Here is a 16,622-nt window from a genome sequence, read left to right as displayed (position 1 = left end):
AGGAGACGGTAACTTACTGAGGGCGGGCAGCACAGGAGAGTAACTGATGAGCCTACATTTAAGCAAACAAGTTCAGGGTAGAGGCCTCACCTAGCTAGGCTGGGTTAACAGGCCCTGAGGGCCTCCTACCATCCCTTTCCTATCACTGAACAGAAGATGTGGAAATTAGATTTTCCCAAAATGAAACCTCATCTGAAAACAACCTTGATGGGGCACCTGCTCAGTGGCTCAGTCGGTTAAGCCTTCCAACTTCGGCTCAGGTCATAATCTCAGGGTTCATGGGTTCCAGCCCCGAATTGGGCTCTGTGCTGAGAGCTGGGAGCTGGGAGCCTGGAGCCTGCTTCAGATTCTGCATCCCCGGCTCTCTCTGCCCCTCCCCCAATGGCACTCTGTGTCTCTCCCAAAAATAAATAAACATTAAAAAAAAAAAAAACAACCTTGACTACATTTCAGAGGAGTTCCTTGTGACAAAAAGGAATGACCCACACAACATGAGGAAGCAAACAGAAAAGCTTCAACAAGAGCAAAATCTAGTTCTATTCTTATTCTTAGCTCATCAAAAAAAAAAAAAAAAAAAAAAAGTGACATTCTATACGCCCATTGCATTTCTGGATTCTTAAATTTAAAAAAATTTTTTTCTATTTTAATTTTTTTTTTTTTTGAGAGAGAGAGGGGGATGGGGAGAAGGGGCAGAGAGAGGGGGGGAGAGAGAGAGAATCCTAAGCTCCACACTGTTAGCACAGATGCCAGGCTCGATCCCATGAACCGTGAGATCATGACCTGAGCTGAAACCAAGAGTTAGATGCTTAGCCGACTGAGCCACCCAGACTCCCCTTAAACAAATTTTGTAAAAGAGAAGAAAATGCCCATTTAACTTCTACTTTTGTTAAACAAGTTTGTGTGCTTTCTCTGAATTTATTCAGCAAATATTACCAGAGCACCCACTACATGCTACAATGGGGAGATAAAATGTCGTACTTCTTACTTAGAAGTAATAATTATGTCTTATTATTGTATAATGCTATTTTTTTCTGAGAAACTAAAAATTCCTAGTTGAATGTTTCTTTCATCCTCACAACAAAAGTAAAGCTGAGGTAATGCACATTCATGTAGCATTGGTATTTATAACACCTGGTTAGACTGGAAGTAGAGATCTGACTGACATAAGCTTATCTCAGATGGTACAGATCTAAATCCAAGCCAGGGGGGAGCAAAGCTCACACAAGACATCCTGCTGGGTCAACCCACCCACTGCCTCGGACATTTAACTCCGTCTTCCAAGACCTCCTATAGCCAGCCCTGCTGCTTGGATATATAGACAGAGGCTCCCTTCTTAGACACTTCCTGGGAACACCTTCTGTAAGAACTTACATCCCAATAAAATGGGAATTAGCTAAGAAATAAACAATATTTAAATACACTGTTTTTACATGAGTTTTCCAAGTTCACTGACTGCATGCTTACAGGGGTTGAAAAGGGAAGGGTCTAACAAGCCCACCGTTATTAAATTGAAATCACATAAAGTTGCCATTTGTGTAGGTCAAAAATAGCCGAATATTGGTAATTTTACACGGTTAACCTAACGTTCTTGGAATAGAACTGATAACTAGCCACGGCAAAAAAAAAAAAAAAAAAAAAAGGTATTCTTTAAAATGAAATTGTAGTGTAAGTACGGTTTTACTCCGTGTTGATACTAAAATGTTTTTTCTCTGAAGACACCTCTAACATCACACAAGGAGTCTGCAGGGGGAAAGAATGCCCACTACACAATATATTCACCATGCATACGTTGTAAAGACATCTGATTCATAAAGTGAAGTTGCCTGCACTCGTAGGAGCTCAGTCAACAAAGTCATTGGTCATCTAGGTCATCTAGGGTGTGTGGAGGGCAATTTAACATACAAGGAAACTATGGTCTGAAACCCGTAAGTCGATTTGGCAAGTCGGAAAGAGCTGGGTCCAGGTCCTTCGTTCTCTGCTCTGGAATAATGGGTGGGTTTTGTTTTTTTTTTTAAACTCTTCTTGCACCAAAACATCTATTCAAGATTTGACATCTTTGGCACCATCCCCTTGTTTGTACCATCTTATCTCATATTTCCATCCTCCCTTCCTCAACCCTGAACATCCCGTTCAACGTCAAGTTACTCCCTGGGTATACAGACGTCTACGCCACAGTGAAGCCAGAAGACGGGACCTGCTGTCATAACCCAACCCGCACGCCTTCCGTGGTTCATGGCCGCAGACACAAGGCTAAACTCCTCAGTGTTGTAACCAAATCCACATTTCTATCATTCTGATTTTCCAGCAGCCTCCCCTTGTTGGCCCAGCTCCACCATTACATCCTCCAACAGGTATTCTGATGCCCTGAAGGAAAGAGCATCTCTGCCCTCTGCTCCCAAAAGAGAGCAGTGGGCCTCTGCTACGGATTCCTATGGACGTTTATCCTACCTCCTTTACTAGGTCAGCGCTTTTCAAAGGCAAGGACCACACCTTATCCTTCTCTATATTCCCCATCGTGCCTACCATGGTAGGAACTTAAATGTTCGCTAAAGTTCCTCAAACCCTCTGAATCTCTACAGGAAAAAATACCAAGCGCACCATTTTGGAAGGAAGCAAGTGACCAAACTCGCCTGTGTATAGTTTAGCATAAAAGCACAGGCATCTTTTTTTCCTACACGAGATAATTTCTTTAAGCAAAATTGGGCAACATAAACTATTTTAAGTACACTCACAGAATTAGGTTTGTAAAAGAAAGCGGTCACGAATCCTTAATTTATCCTCTTTAGTTTCAAGGTCTGAGGGGCCTGAGACGTCATTTAGTCCTACCCGAAATTTCGCAGACCAGCAAACCAAGTTCCAGAAATGCAAAGTGAGGAACCCTAGAAAATAGGAGGAAGACGCCCTCACTTCCAGCTGAGTGCTGCTCTTTTTCCCTATGTCAGGCACTATTAATATGTTAATTAAAAAAATAAAATAAAATAAAATAAAACGTAGCTGCAGACATCAAAAAAGAAGCATGTAAGGACTGGTATGTCTGTATACCCAGTGACTAGCTCAGGGCACAGCACAGTGCAGATGGTCAGGCTACAAATATTGCTTGAATGAACAAAGGAACACCTGAGGCCTTTGGAACAATAACTAAAATGGGCAGAATATTAAATATTTCAAAGCACTAGTCAGAACATTAGTCTCCTAGGAGGAGCAGCAGAAGCCTGCAAAAAGAGGCTGGGGAAAAAAAAACCCAAAACAACAGAATGAAGGTTTCAGAAAGAACATAACACACAAACCAAGCCCTATAAAAATAACTACACTGGGGCACCTGGGTGGCTCAGCCGGTTAAGCGTCTGACTCTTGGTTTCAGCTCAGGTCACGATCTCAAGGTTTGTGGGTTCGAGCCCCACGTCTTTTAGCGCGGAGCCTGCTTGAGATTCTCTCTCTCCCTCTTTCTCTGCTCCTACGACGACTTGCATGCTCTCTCTCTCTCTCTCTCTCTCTCTCAAAATAAATAAATAAATAAATAAACCTAAAAAAAGTAACCACACTCACTCACATGCAAGATTTTGGCAATACAAAAGCTAATACAAAAGCGAATCAAGTCCTTGAAAAGCTATTTCTCCAAAGACCTATTAAGTGGCTAACAAGCACATGAAAAGTTGTTCAACACGATTAGTCATTAGGGAATCGCAAATCAAAACCACAGTGAACTGCCACTTCATGGCCACAAGGATGGCAATTCAAACACACACAAACACAAACACACACACATACAGAAAATGACAAATGTTGGCAGGACGTGGGGGAATTGAACCCTCACGTGTTGCTGGCAAGAATATAATTTCACTCTTACTCAGGAATTTCACTCTTAGGTGCAGACCTCCAAAGAGTTAAAACAAGTGTTCAAACAAAAACTAGTAAACAAATGTTCATAGCGGCACTACTCACAACAGCTGAAAGGTAGAAACAATCCAAATGTCTACAAACTGATAAATGGGTCAACAAATTGTGGTCTATCCAATGAAATATTATTCAGCCACTTAAAAAACAGATGAAGTATGGGACGCCTAGGTGGCTCAGTCAGTTGAGCGTCCGGCTTCTGCTCTGGTCATGATCTTGTGGTCTGTGGGTTCGAGCCCTGCATCAGGCTCTGTGCTGATGGCTCAGAGCCTGGAGCCTGATTCTGTGTCTCCCTCTCTCTCTGCCCCTCCCCTGCTCACACTCTGTGTCTTAAATAAATAAATAAATAAATAAATAAATAAATAAATAAATGGGATGAGGTACCAATGCATGCTATCACCTGGATGAATCTTGAAAGCATTGCTAAGTAAAAGAAGCCAGCCACAAAAGACCACATACTGTATGATTCCATTTATATGAAATATCCAGAACAGGGAAATCCATAAAGAAAGAAAGCAGATTAGTGGTTGCCAGGGGCTGGAGTAGGGAGGAAATGGGGAGGGACTGCTTAAAGGAATGGGGTTTCCTTTCAGGGTGATGTAAAAGTTCTGGAACTAGATAGTGGTGAAGGCTGCACAACATTGTGAATTTACTTTTTTCTTTTTTCACACATTAAATAAGTGCAGTTTACTGAATGTCAGTTATACTTCAGCAAAGGCATTTAAAAGAAGATAAAAGGGATGGGAAAAGATACACCAAGCCAATATTCACAACAGCAACGAGAAGATCACTTCTGGCTATGTTACATCAGGCAAAATAGATTTTAAGGCAAAATCCTCATTAATGGTGAAGATAACTATGTAATAGTAAAAGTTCAATTCCTATCAGACACTGTATTGTCTACCAATATAAACTTACAAATGCACATTGTTAGTTAGATATTAACATATAAAGTAGTAGGCACAAAGCCTCAGAATATTTTCTAGCTTAAAATACAAGGAGATAGAGGGACGCCTGGGTGGCTCAGTCAGTTAAACATCCGACTTCGGCTCAGGTCATGATCTTGGGGTTCGTGGGTTCAAGGGTTCGAGCCTCACGTCAGCAGCTGGGGGCTTGGAGCCTGCTTCGGATTCTGTGTCTCCCTCCCTCTGCCCCTCCCCCACTCACACTCTCACTGTCTCAAAAAATAAACATTAAAAAATATACAAGGAGATATTGACAAAGCCCCCATTACAGTGGTATCTTTCGATATAGATCTTCCTCGACTTATGATAGGATTATATCCCAATGAACCCATATTGCGTTGAAAATATTTTAAGCTGAAAATGCATTTAATACATGGAACCTACCAAACATAGCCGAGGCTACCTTAGAAGTACTCAGAACACTCATAGTAGCCTACAGTTGAGCAAAAATCCTCTAACACGAAGCCTACTTGATAATGAAATGCTAAGTATCTCACATAATGTACTGAACACTATGCTTAAAGAACAGAATGGCAGGATAGGGTTGTCGGTGGATGGATGTCTGTCCTCGGCTGCCAGCTGCCTGGGAGCTGGGTCTCACTGCCCAGCATCCGAGGGAGGACTGACCACAGGTCGCTAGCCCAGGACAAGACCCAAATTCCAAATACCAAGTATGGTTTCTACCGAATGTGCACCACTTCTGCATCATCGTCAAGTCTAAAAACCATCAAGTCGGGGACCTCTTGTACCCCTCTCAGTTATTGACATGTTAAGTGGACACAAAGTTAGTGAGGAATAATTCAATTAATAAGGTTCATTTAACGGATATCTGCAGATCTCTACAGAAAACATTTTTTTGATGTTTATTTATTTTTGAGAGAGAGAGAGAGAGAGAGGCAGAGAGAGACGGAGACAATCCCAAGCGGGCTCTGCACTGTCAGCACAGAGCCCGACACGGGGCTCGAACTCCTGAACTGTGAGATCATGACCTGAGCCAAAATCAAAAGTCTGAGGCTTAATCGACTGAGCCACCCACATGCCACTCTACAGAAAACAAATTAAAGAAAACACATTCTTCTCAAACACATCGAATGTGCATGTACTTGATGCCACCGATTTGTACACTTTAAAATGATAAACTTGATAATATATATGTATTTAGTACAATTTAGGAAATAAAGAGATTCAAGTCTTCACAGTGCTAGGATCTTTGGAAATATCCAGTCTGAAGATCTGCATTCATAAAGTGCTATCACCGCTCTCTCCAACAAGGGGGAATGTTCTGCCCTACACATTCCTTTACCACGAATCCTGACCGCATGGATTATAAACCCAGCACCTACTTTCTTAAAATAGGTTTCAATATTAATGCTGCGTGTCTAGAAGGGGGACAAGGGGGTTACTGAGAGGCACAGCCTCACTGCGGCTCTCCACAGAGGCTACTTACTACTAGTGAGTCCACTCTAGTGATCCTGCTGTGCCAGTGTGGACAGAGGCTTTTCTGCAATGGCCAGCAGATGCACTCAACGACTCAAGGCAGGGCGTGCTGCGGTGTCTCACGGGCAGAGTGGCAGGGCCCGTCCGCAGAGCACGCAGGCAGCTAGGAAGCCACCAGCATCACGACCAGAAAGGGCAACGGAAACTGAAATGCAATGCTGCCCTTCAGCGAAGCAAAGAGCTCAAGTTCTGGGATGCTCCTAGGATTCCCTGGCACCTACCCCCGCATGGCCTCCATGCCCCTGGCGACTGTCCTGCAACTGTGAGATAAGGTGCACCTGAACTTCTGTTTCAGAGGCTCCCCTGTTCTTAGCTCTGCTCCACCCAAGACTTTCACCTCTCTCCCTTCAGGCTTCAAGGCTCCACTCTACCTCATGGGGTTAGTTATTTGAGATGATCGTTAGAATCAACACACGGTGCCAACTACAGGCTCCTTAGGTGTCTGAGAACTTTGGAACCAGGGCCAGGTGTATCTTCAGCTCCTGATGAAGGCTTACTTGATCTGATTTTAATCAGTCTGGGCCATATGGCTGTTATCTAGATATGTCTGTGTGCCCAAGAATGAACTCAGAACTCAGCCTGGTGTACGTGGTCAGTCTCTAAATATCACTGAATGAATTAATGAACACTCAGCCCCTGCACCAAAGTAGGCAAAGGGGGACTGTCATAGAGTCTGACACACTCCAATCTTCTTAAAAGCATCTCTCGTCTTTCCAGCCTTCTCTAAATTATTACTAGCCAATATTACTCTAAATTTGCCTTCCTGATTTTTAGTAATGGAGAAAACGTGTTGCTTTTAGATTATTAGTGTCCAAAATTTTCAAAGAAAAGCTCATTTGAAACGCCGTTACCAAGGAACCTATCCAGTCACTTAAAAGTGGCTCTTATTGGTCTGGGCAAGAAAATACACAAGATTCCATACATACGCTGTCAAGTCTGGCAAGAAAGATTTGAGACAACTTCCGTCCTTCCCACCCAATCCCAAGTAAATAGGACATTTGTTTGTATTTCCACATTGGCCTCATGAACGAAAATACCTCCTCCACCTAGAAAAACAATCTGTAACATTCACACATGGAACTTTGAGGGCTAACTTTTTAGTGCATGCTAGAACCCTAAGTATGCAGTGCTTTAGAAAAATAAAGTAGAAAAGTATCTTTAATAAACATCTCTTCTGTGAGCATCTTTCTCAAGTTTGCACTTACACCTGGCTTGGCGTTTCTGTATTTTTCAGAAATACAGATTAAAAGAAAAAATGTTCTCCATTAAAATTAGAGCCAGAAGGAACTTTCTTCCTACAGTCTTCCTGCAACAGACCTGAACGTTTGTTTTATTCTGCTGGGGGGCGGGGAGGGAGACACAAAAAATGACTTTCCTTTAAAGTTTTCTGCTGCGTACCAACCAGCCTGCCTGGCAAAGAGTTAAAGAGTTTTCTGAGGTTAGTTCCTGCGGTTTAAAAAAAAAAAAAAAGTTAGATGCTTAAATTTAGACTCCGTAAAACAATACTGGGAAACTTAAAAAGCCTTGGAGAAATACTGGACTTTACTGTATTGCCTTTTGTTAAATTGCATCATTTCGGCCACATTTTCTTCTCCTGTTTTAATCCCTTCCGGCCCCGATTCACTGCAGATCCTACGCATTCCCACTTGATTCGGTTACCTGCTGGTGATCCGGGCCTGGGGGGCGGAGGTGGGGGTGGGGACAAAAATCTACTGGTCACTCGCGCAGGACCCAAGCTTAACAGGTGGCTTTGCCTACCTCCTGTCAATATTAGCCTCCCACCCTCCTCTCCGCAGCGGTAAGGAGCAGAGCTCCCGGGAGTTCGAGGACCGCGGCGGCAAGGCAGGCGACGAGTCCTGGAACGACTCCGGGGAAGGGCCGTGGGGACAGGGGAAAGATATTAGGGACAACTCGTAACCGCTCTGCGCCCAAAGCTAAACACGTGCCTCGGACTACCTGGCGCCCCCCAAACAGGACATCCTCGGAGCCGAAAATAGCCGCGTTCTCCCCACCTCCCCAATTTAGGGCGCAACCGAATCCCTGAAATCCCAAAGGGAGGCACTGGGTTTCCCGTAGGTGAGGCCACCGGGTCGACTACGGTCCCTCGGATTGCGCGTCTTTCCTAACTTCCAGAAGGCTTGGGCAAGCGAGGTGGAGGGGAGCAGCGCGCAGGAAGAGATCCACGCAACCAGGGCACCGGCGGGGCAGCGTGGGAAGTACAGAGAACCGGGCCACAAGAAAAATGGGTCATCCTCGTCTATCTGAAACCCATCCGAGCCCAAGCCTCCCTCTACAGACTCCAAACGGCGCCCCGCTCACCGACGTGCCAGGCGAGGTCACCGGCTGCCAGCGCACCCTCCCGCCTCTCGGACCCAGTAGGGGATCGCACGGTCCGAACTCACCTGGAAGGAGCCTCCGCCCCGGGGACCGCAGGTGCCCACCCGGACCGCGACCCGGAGCCCTCTCGCCGCCCGCTCCCGGGTCAGCCCGCGCGCGCGCCTCGCCGACAGTCCCAGGCCGCCCGGCCGCGCGCTCCCGCCGCCGCCCGGCGCTCGCACCTCTGCCGCGCGCTCCCCACCGCACGCTCACAGGCCGGCCGCGCTCTCGCCGTCCCGCGCTTCCACCCGCGCCGCGCCCTCGCACCCCCGCCCCTCGCTCCCTCCTCCCCCACACGCCGCGCGCTCGCTCCTGCGCGCTGCACCGCCCCGCCGCGCGCTCCCCGCCGGGGCTCAGCCCCCCAAAACACTCAGCGCGCGCCCGGGGCATTTAAAGGGACAGGCCCCCGCGCCGGAGCTGCCCCGCGGCCGCCTCTCGAAGGGGTCCTCGGTCGCCGCGCGAGGTCTGAATTTGGGGACCCTCCCCTCCCCCGGCGCCACCTTCGAGTTACACCCGCCGAGAAGAGCAATAGAGTCTGCGTCTGGAGCTCCGACAGGGTCGTCGTCAGCTTTGAGAGGGCGTGTTACTCGATAGTGACTCCCAAGTACGGACTATTTATTACCCTCGGAGGAGCCATGTAGCGCACACGTTATTTCAGGCAATCCTTAGTACGAGCCCCTGATTTCTGTGCCCCTTTTTGCACCGAGGGAAAACTGAGGTCCAGAGAGGCGAAGAAACTCCTCCCGGGGCTCCTGACCCCATTGCTCGGTGCTATTTTCTTCTCCGTGGCTGTGGAAATAACGACTGAGGTTAATAGCCGGTGGTGGAAGGCTTTCATTAAGTTGTTGAGAGCTAATGTGACCAGTGTTTCCACGGGGCAGCACAGCTCTCGAGAGAGGGAGAAAGCAAGAATTACGGGGCTTTATTAATTGTAGGGTTGGTTGTGCACCCAGCCGGCAGGCATTCTGAAACCCGTGTTCCGAAATGCTGTGTGTGTGTATGTGTGTGTATGTGTGTGTGCGTGTGTGCGCGCGCATCCCCATTTTACAGAAAACGGGGGAAGGAAGTGGCCGCACGGAATGACTGAGTCACGGCGGCGCTCAGGGCCGAGCCCCAATACCTTCGTCCTTAGCTCATTTCTTTGCCCTCCCCAGGAAGACGGACCTGATTAAAGGAGAGACACCTTTTTCACTAATAACACATTGGCCTCAACTAACTCCCTGCATCTTTAATTAATGTTTACAAAGCACTTTAATCTGCCCAACATGCTGGTTAATTAGGCAAGTATTATTATCCGCCCCTTTCTGAACCCAATCCAGGAGGGAATCAATACTGTCGGTCCTTAATCCTTGATGAATAATGGGTCTAAGCTTTCTGCTGCTTATTTATTTATTTTTGAACATATTGTGTTAAATACTAATTCATTTAGCATGAATTGGCTTAGTAAAAATTAAATATTAAACACCCGCCAGTGAGAGGTAATACAGGTAACCCTTGTCTTTAAGGATTTCAGATAAAGAAAAAAGACATTTTGTCAAGTGCTTCCCAGAATTCTTTTTTTAAACATTTTTTTAACGTTTATTTATTTTTGAGAGAGAGAGAGAGGCAGCACAAGCGGGGGGGAGGGGGGCAGAGAGAGAGGGAGACACAGAATCTGAAGTAGGCTCCAGGCTCTGAGCTGTCAGCACAGAGCCCGACGACGTGGGGCTTGAACCCACAAACCGCGAGATCATGACCTGAGCCAAAGTCAGAAGCTAACTTACTGAGCCACCCAGGTGCCCCTTGTTTTCTTTTTATTATTGTGCTTTTTGCTTGGTTAAGTTTTCATGATATGTAAACTTATGTTTGGCTTACTTTTTTAAAGTTTACTTAAAATCTCCGATTTACACATTATCTTTTGTGTAGAAATTAAATTTTACTCTATCTTTTCTTACAGATGAAGAAGAGATAAAAAGGAAGAAGCTGAAGGATGATGGGAGTAGGAAGGAAGAGAAGAAAAGAAGAAGGCAAAAACCCACCAACCGAACACCACTATCACCACCAAAAAAAAGAGGTGGGAAATGAACAGGGATGAAAGTTTCAAGCAGGTGGCTTTGGAGCCATGAGCCCAGCCCCTGGCCAGCACACACCCCAGAGCTTTGTGGGAATTGCAAACAGGTGGACCTTCCTCCAGCTGGTGCAGACCTACCCAGGGCCGCCACGTGACTACCTGAGCACAGACCGGCTTCCAGTCCCCGGTGCACCCTTGTCTAGGCACCTCTGTGCCCACGGAATAACACAAACGGACTAAACAACACAATGAGAGGTAAGAAGACAAGAAATAGCTTAGAGGGGTAATTTAAAAAGAGTTATTCATGAAAGTACTTAGATGACGTCAAGGGAGAAAAAAGGAACAAAGAAACATCTGGGAAGTCTTTGTATCTCCTATTGTTATTACTTTAAAAGCCATGGAATTTAGAAAATTTTACTTTATATTCACTGGAGTTTTATATGTCTTCTGAGGCTGCTCTTTGTTAAGAGAATCCCGGCAATCCATGACCCCCAAACAGTAGACAAATATTATTATGAACTTTGTGTCATGAAAATTTTTGAAGTAAACTAGAAAAATTAAGCTGAACATACATTTTTGTTTTATAAAAATAATTACTGTGTAGCGTCCAGTTGAGAAACTGCAATATCCGTGATGGCCACTAGAGGGGGCACACACGAAAGAAGAATGGGTAGTAATTTTCATGGTTTTTTTTTACTAAAAGAATATAGCATTTTAGAGCTGAAAGAGCAAATCCAGAAGAAATGATTTTACTTTATGCCTCTGCCACTCGGATGTGCAATTTTGAGCTGCTTTTCCTATTTGAGACTCAGCTCCTCATCTGTACAACGAGGCTACTAACACCTACCCTGGGGAAGGCGAAAATAAAATTATTATTAAAATTTTTTAAAATGTTTATTTTTGAGACAGAGAGTGAGCAATGGAGGTGCAGAGAGAGAGACACACACACACACAGAATCTGAAGCAGGCTCCAGGCTTTGAGCCGTGAGCACAGAGCCCAATTCAGGGTTCGAACTCACAAACTGTGAGATCATGATCTGAGCCCAAATGGGGCGTTCAACCAACTTAGCCACCTAGGCACCCTGAAAACAAAATTATTTTAAAAAAAAATTTTTTTTAACGTTTATTTATTTTTGAGACAGAGAGAGACATAGCATGAACGGGGGAAAGCCAGAGAGAGGGAGACACAGAATCTGAAGCAGGATGCAGGCTCCGAGCTGTCAGCACAGAGCCCGACACGGGGCTTGAGCTCACGGATTGCGAGATCATGACCTGAGCCTAAGTCAGCCACTCAACCGACTGAGCCACCCAGGCGCCCCGAAAACAAAATTATTTTAACGACCTGAATAAACAGCAGATGAGAAGTTAAGAAATGGAGAAAAATATGATAAATTGCACCATTTTTAATTGAAACATAGTTCAGGACTATAATAATTAAAAGTGTCAATAGAACAGTAACAGATGTTGAGTGATACAAATAATAGAATAGAATCAATAATCCAGAAAAGGATAGTGTTGGTATAGTGTCGACTGTGAGATGTGATGACAGAGTCATCTAAAATAAATTTAAAAAGGACAGATTCTCAATAAACCGGCTTTAGAAAACTAGTAATTTGAAAAAATACTCACTGTAACCCTTACCTTTCATTATGTGCTAGAACAAATTTCAGCTACATTAAAGAATTTTAAAACTAGGAGGAAATTTAGTCAGATATTTTTGTGATCTCAAGATGAGGGAAGAAAAGAAATGGAAAAATCATAGATGAAATGGCCATTAGACTAGATTACATAAAACATTTTAAATCCTGACAACTAAAAATATTGTGAACAAAATTTGGAAAGAAAAAAACTCTATAGAACTATGCATAACAAATCTGACAGTTAATATCATCCTCAATACAAGAATACCCATAAATTGACAAGAAAACTTAAAAAACTCAATGGGGAAATTACCACAAAAATAGTAATTGATTAGCTCCCTCTCTCTGTATGTATTATATTTTAAAGTGTTTGGACTAGCTAGTAATTGAAAAAGTAAAAATTTTAAATTGTATATAGTATCCCTATTAGAAAATAGTTTTTTAAGTTTTAATATTCAATAATGACAGGGGTGCAGTGAAATGGGAAATTTTATATACTATTAGTGGAAGCATAAATTAATATAACTTTACTGGAAAGCAATTTTATAAAATATTTCCCAGCTTTAAAAATGTTTATACACTTTGATCATATAATTCCGTATCTGTACGGAATTCTATAGAAGTAGTCAGAAACGAGCACAAAGATGTGTGCCTAGGGATATGTACTGCTAACGACACAAAATTGGAAACAACAAAATATCCAAAATTGGAGAGAAATAAAATATTAATAGCTTTTTAAATTGAGAACTTTTTCTGGGGTGCTGCAGTGGCTCAGCTGGTTAAGCATCTGACTTTGGCTCAGGTCACGATCTCATGGTTTGTGAGTTTGAGCCCCGCATTAGGCTCTGCGCTGACAGCTCAGAGCCTGGAGCCTGCTTCGCATTCTGTGACTCCCTCTCTCTCTACCCCTCCCTCACTCATGCTCTGTCTCTCTCTCCTTCAAAAATAAAATAAACATTAAAAAAGAATTAAAAATAAAAATGAGGAATTTTTTGTGGCTACAAGAAAATATCTATATATTGTTAAGGGGGGAAAGAACATTACAAAATTATATGTAAATTATTATTTCATGGAAATACATTTCCACATACTTGGAAAACGCACATATGTATGGAAAATTAGAAAGAAATCTGTCGAAATGATGGCAGTTACTGTTTCTGGCTCTGATTACATGATTCTTATTTATGGTTCTGTTTAGTTCCAAATTTTCTGCTATGACTCTATATTACTTTTAGAAATCAACAAACACTAATAAATATTATATTTCTGTATGAGACAGTAAATGCCAACGTGTATAGCATTGAGCCTGGCTCATATCAAACATTCAATATATACTTGATGGACAATGAGAGAAAGAGAAGAACGCTGTTATGCTGCCAGGAGATTTCTTAGTGAAGTTTCTTGATTTGAAAGAAGAAATAATTGGGGTGCCTGGCTCAGTCATTAGGCATCTGACTTCGGCTCAGGTCATGAACTCATGGTTCGTGAGTTGGAGCCTCGTGTCGGGCTCTGTGCTGACAGCTCAGAGCCTGGAGCCTGCTTTGGATTCTGTGTCTCCCTCTCTCTCTGCCTCTCCCCTGCTCGTTCTCTGTCTCTCTCAAAAATAAATAAACGTTAAAACTTTTTTTAAATAAAGAAAGAAGAAATCATTTAAAAAGTTAAAAAAGAAATATTTAATCTACTTCTACAGATGAAGAATTTATGACCTGGAGGTTTTTTGGTGGCACATTTAGAGGAAAACTAGAAAAGATGATGGTGGAATGGTTCCATACTTCCTGAAAGCAAGTGGATGAGGTCTGTATTCCCGGGCAGTATTTTGAAGGAGAAACATGTAGAAGAAACAAATATGCAAGAAAACAGTAAACAAGTTATTCTTTAAAAAGAAAAATGTAATGTTTATTTTTGAGAGAGAGACAGAACAAAAGCATGGGAGAGGCCGAGAGAGAGGGAGACACAGAATCTGAAGCAGGTTCCAGAATCTGAAGCTGTGCTGACAGCTCAGAGCCTGACACTGGGCTCGAACCCACAAACCGTGAGATCATGTCCTGAGTTGAAGTCGGATGCTTAACCGACCGAGCCACTCACACACCCCTAAACAAGTTATTCTTGAAACTTAATGGTAAGCATTCAGAAAGAGAAGCAAGACTCCCCCCCCTCCCCGAAAGATCCCTGGGGAACAGGAAGTGCTGGTCAGACAGGCTTTAGGACCTGCCAGTGAATGAGGTCCATACAGGGAGAGAGGAGGTATGGTGCCCATTCATCCTTCACCCAAATATTCTTTGTGGTCCCACGTGGCAGGCACTATTATGGGCAAAGTCCAGGAGGTACAATGGTGGACAGCATGCACAACCCCCCTGCCTACATGGACTTTATGGTCCAGGAGGGCTTGGGGAGACACAGACAAGACTCAGGTGATAAAATGGTTAATCACCAACAGTCTGTTAACCCACAGATAGAATGTAAGTGATTCTGTAAATAAAACCAATAGTGAGATGAACTACATCTCTCCCCAGAGATAAGCCTAAGGCATAATTCGTAGTTAAAATTTGACCAAGTTCAACTTGTTTTGCTTCATGCTGATCTCTGGCTAGTTTTCAGTTTACAGATGGAGTATGCGAGGCCGACAGGGTTTGGAAATGGCTTGTGTCTGAAGAGACTGGGTATGGGGCAGCTGCTGAGGGAAGGACTTTTATTTATTTATTTTTCAAATATATATATATTTAAGTTTATTTATTTTGAGAGAGAGAGAGAGAGAGAGAGCACAAGCAGGGGAGGGGCAGAGGGAAGGAGAGACAGAATCCCAAGCAGGCTCTGAGCCATCAGCACAGAGCCCAATGTGGGGCTTGAACTCACAAACTGTGAGATCATGAGCTCTGAGCCAAGATCAAGAGTTAGAAGCTCAACTGACTGAGCCACCCAGGTGCCCCCCCCCCCCACCTCAGCGAAGGAAAGGAGAGTCTTGGAAGTTTCCTGTGCAAGGTGTCTGTTAACCCTCACCACCTTCCCACCAAACCTTCACTACCTCCTCCATTCCTCCTGAGTGTTTTTGGTGTCAGGAGATTTGAAGACGGGCCAACACCAGCCTCAGGTGAGTGTCGGGTAAGAGCAGGACTCAGTGAGACTCGGTCCTGTTTGTGTCACAGAGCGGGTACCACATTTGGAAGGAGAGAGAGTATAGTAGGTGGAGTACTGTATGTGTGTCATGTGTTGCCTTTCTGCGAAGTTGAACTTCTATAAACCCATTTCAGTTGAAATATTTCATTACATCAACAGCTAAGTTTGGAGGTGGACATTTTTCTATACAATTCTGTTGTGAACCAGTAGAACTTCCTGTTTGATCTGACCCTGAACTTGAGCATGTTAATTTCCTGAATTGTGAGTGAGCTCTTTCCTAGTGTTGCAGTCAGAGTCAGGATAAAGGAATCACCCAACCTGATAGGTGGCCACTTGTGGGGCAGCAAAGTCCCAGTCTGGGTCCCAGCTTTACAGATGCAGCGGCTTGATTCCCATCGGGGCCACCTGGGCGTTACCAGGCTCTCAGGCACTGAGTGTCAATTGTATTTCCGAGTTTCAATATTGGTGGAAGGAAGGATAGGGGAAACCTTACTGGCAATCCTTGGATAAACTTAAAAATTATTTTATTTTATTTTATTTTATTTTATTTTATTTTATTTTATTTTATTTTATTTTATTTTATTTCATTTCATTTCATTTCATTTTATTTCATTTCATTTCATTTCATTTCATTTTATATATTTTTAGAGAGAGAGTGCAAGGGGGGTAAGGGGTGAGGGGGAGAGAGAAAGAGAGAGAGAGAGAGAGAGAGAATCCCAAAAATCCCAGCGTGGAGTCTGGTGCAGGATTCGATCCCACAACCCTGGGATCATGACCTGAGCCAAAATCAAGAGTTGGACAGTTAACTGACTGAGCCACCCAGGTGCCCAAGCTTGAAATATTTTATTTCAATTTCTAGATTGTTAAATAGGATAAAAATCACAACAGGAAAAGAAAAGGGAAATCAGACCACACGCTACCATTCACTGTGAATAATAAAATGTTGTGGGATGTGTTTCCTGTTGTCCTAAAATTAAAGCTAAGGACTAACAGTACTTACCACCTCTTACATTCCAAATTCAAGACGTCACCAGCAATTAACCAGGGACTATTTCCTCAGGATTTATTGACAGTCAACAAATGTGA

The 16,622-nt window shown here is 43.7% G+C and overlaps 1 protein-coding gene across 3 annotated transcripts in view; it reads right to left on the bottom strand.

Annotated features, from left to right (window-relative positions):
• Positions 1-8,990, bottom strand: part of PROSER2 (proline and serine rich 2) — a 45,098-nt gene extending 36,108 nt beyond the window's left edge. The window contains exon 1 of one of the 3 annotated variants that reach the window (XM_042944861.1): positions 8,915-8,990. The gene's annotated coding sequence lies outside the window, so the exon portion shown is untranslated. Of the gene's footprint in view, positions 1-6,306; positions 6,361-8,758; positions 8,851-8,914 lie in introns of those variants that run through there. The other 2 variants (XM_042944859.1, XM_042944860.1) reach the window with 2 other exon arrangements.
• Positions 8,991-16,622: the final 7,632 nt, after the last annotated feature.

The sequence above is a fragment of the Panthera leo genome, chromosome B4 (genome assembly GCF_018350215.1).
Source record: "Panthera leo isolate Ple1 chromosome B4, P.leo_Ple1_pat1.1, whole genome shotgun sequence".
In the NCBI taxonomy this organism is placed as follows: domain Eukaryota; kingdom Metazoa; phylum Chordata; class Mammalia; order Carnivora; family Felidae; genus Panthera; species Panthera leo.
The sequence above is the reverse complement of the archived record's forward strand: the minus strand, read 5'-3'. Positions and strand labels throughout refer to the sequence as shown.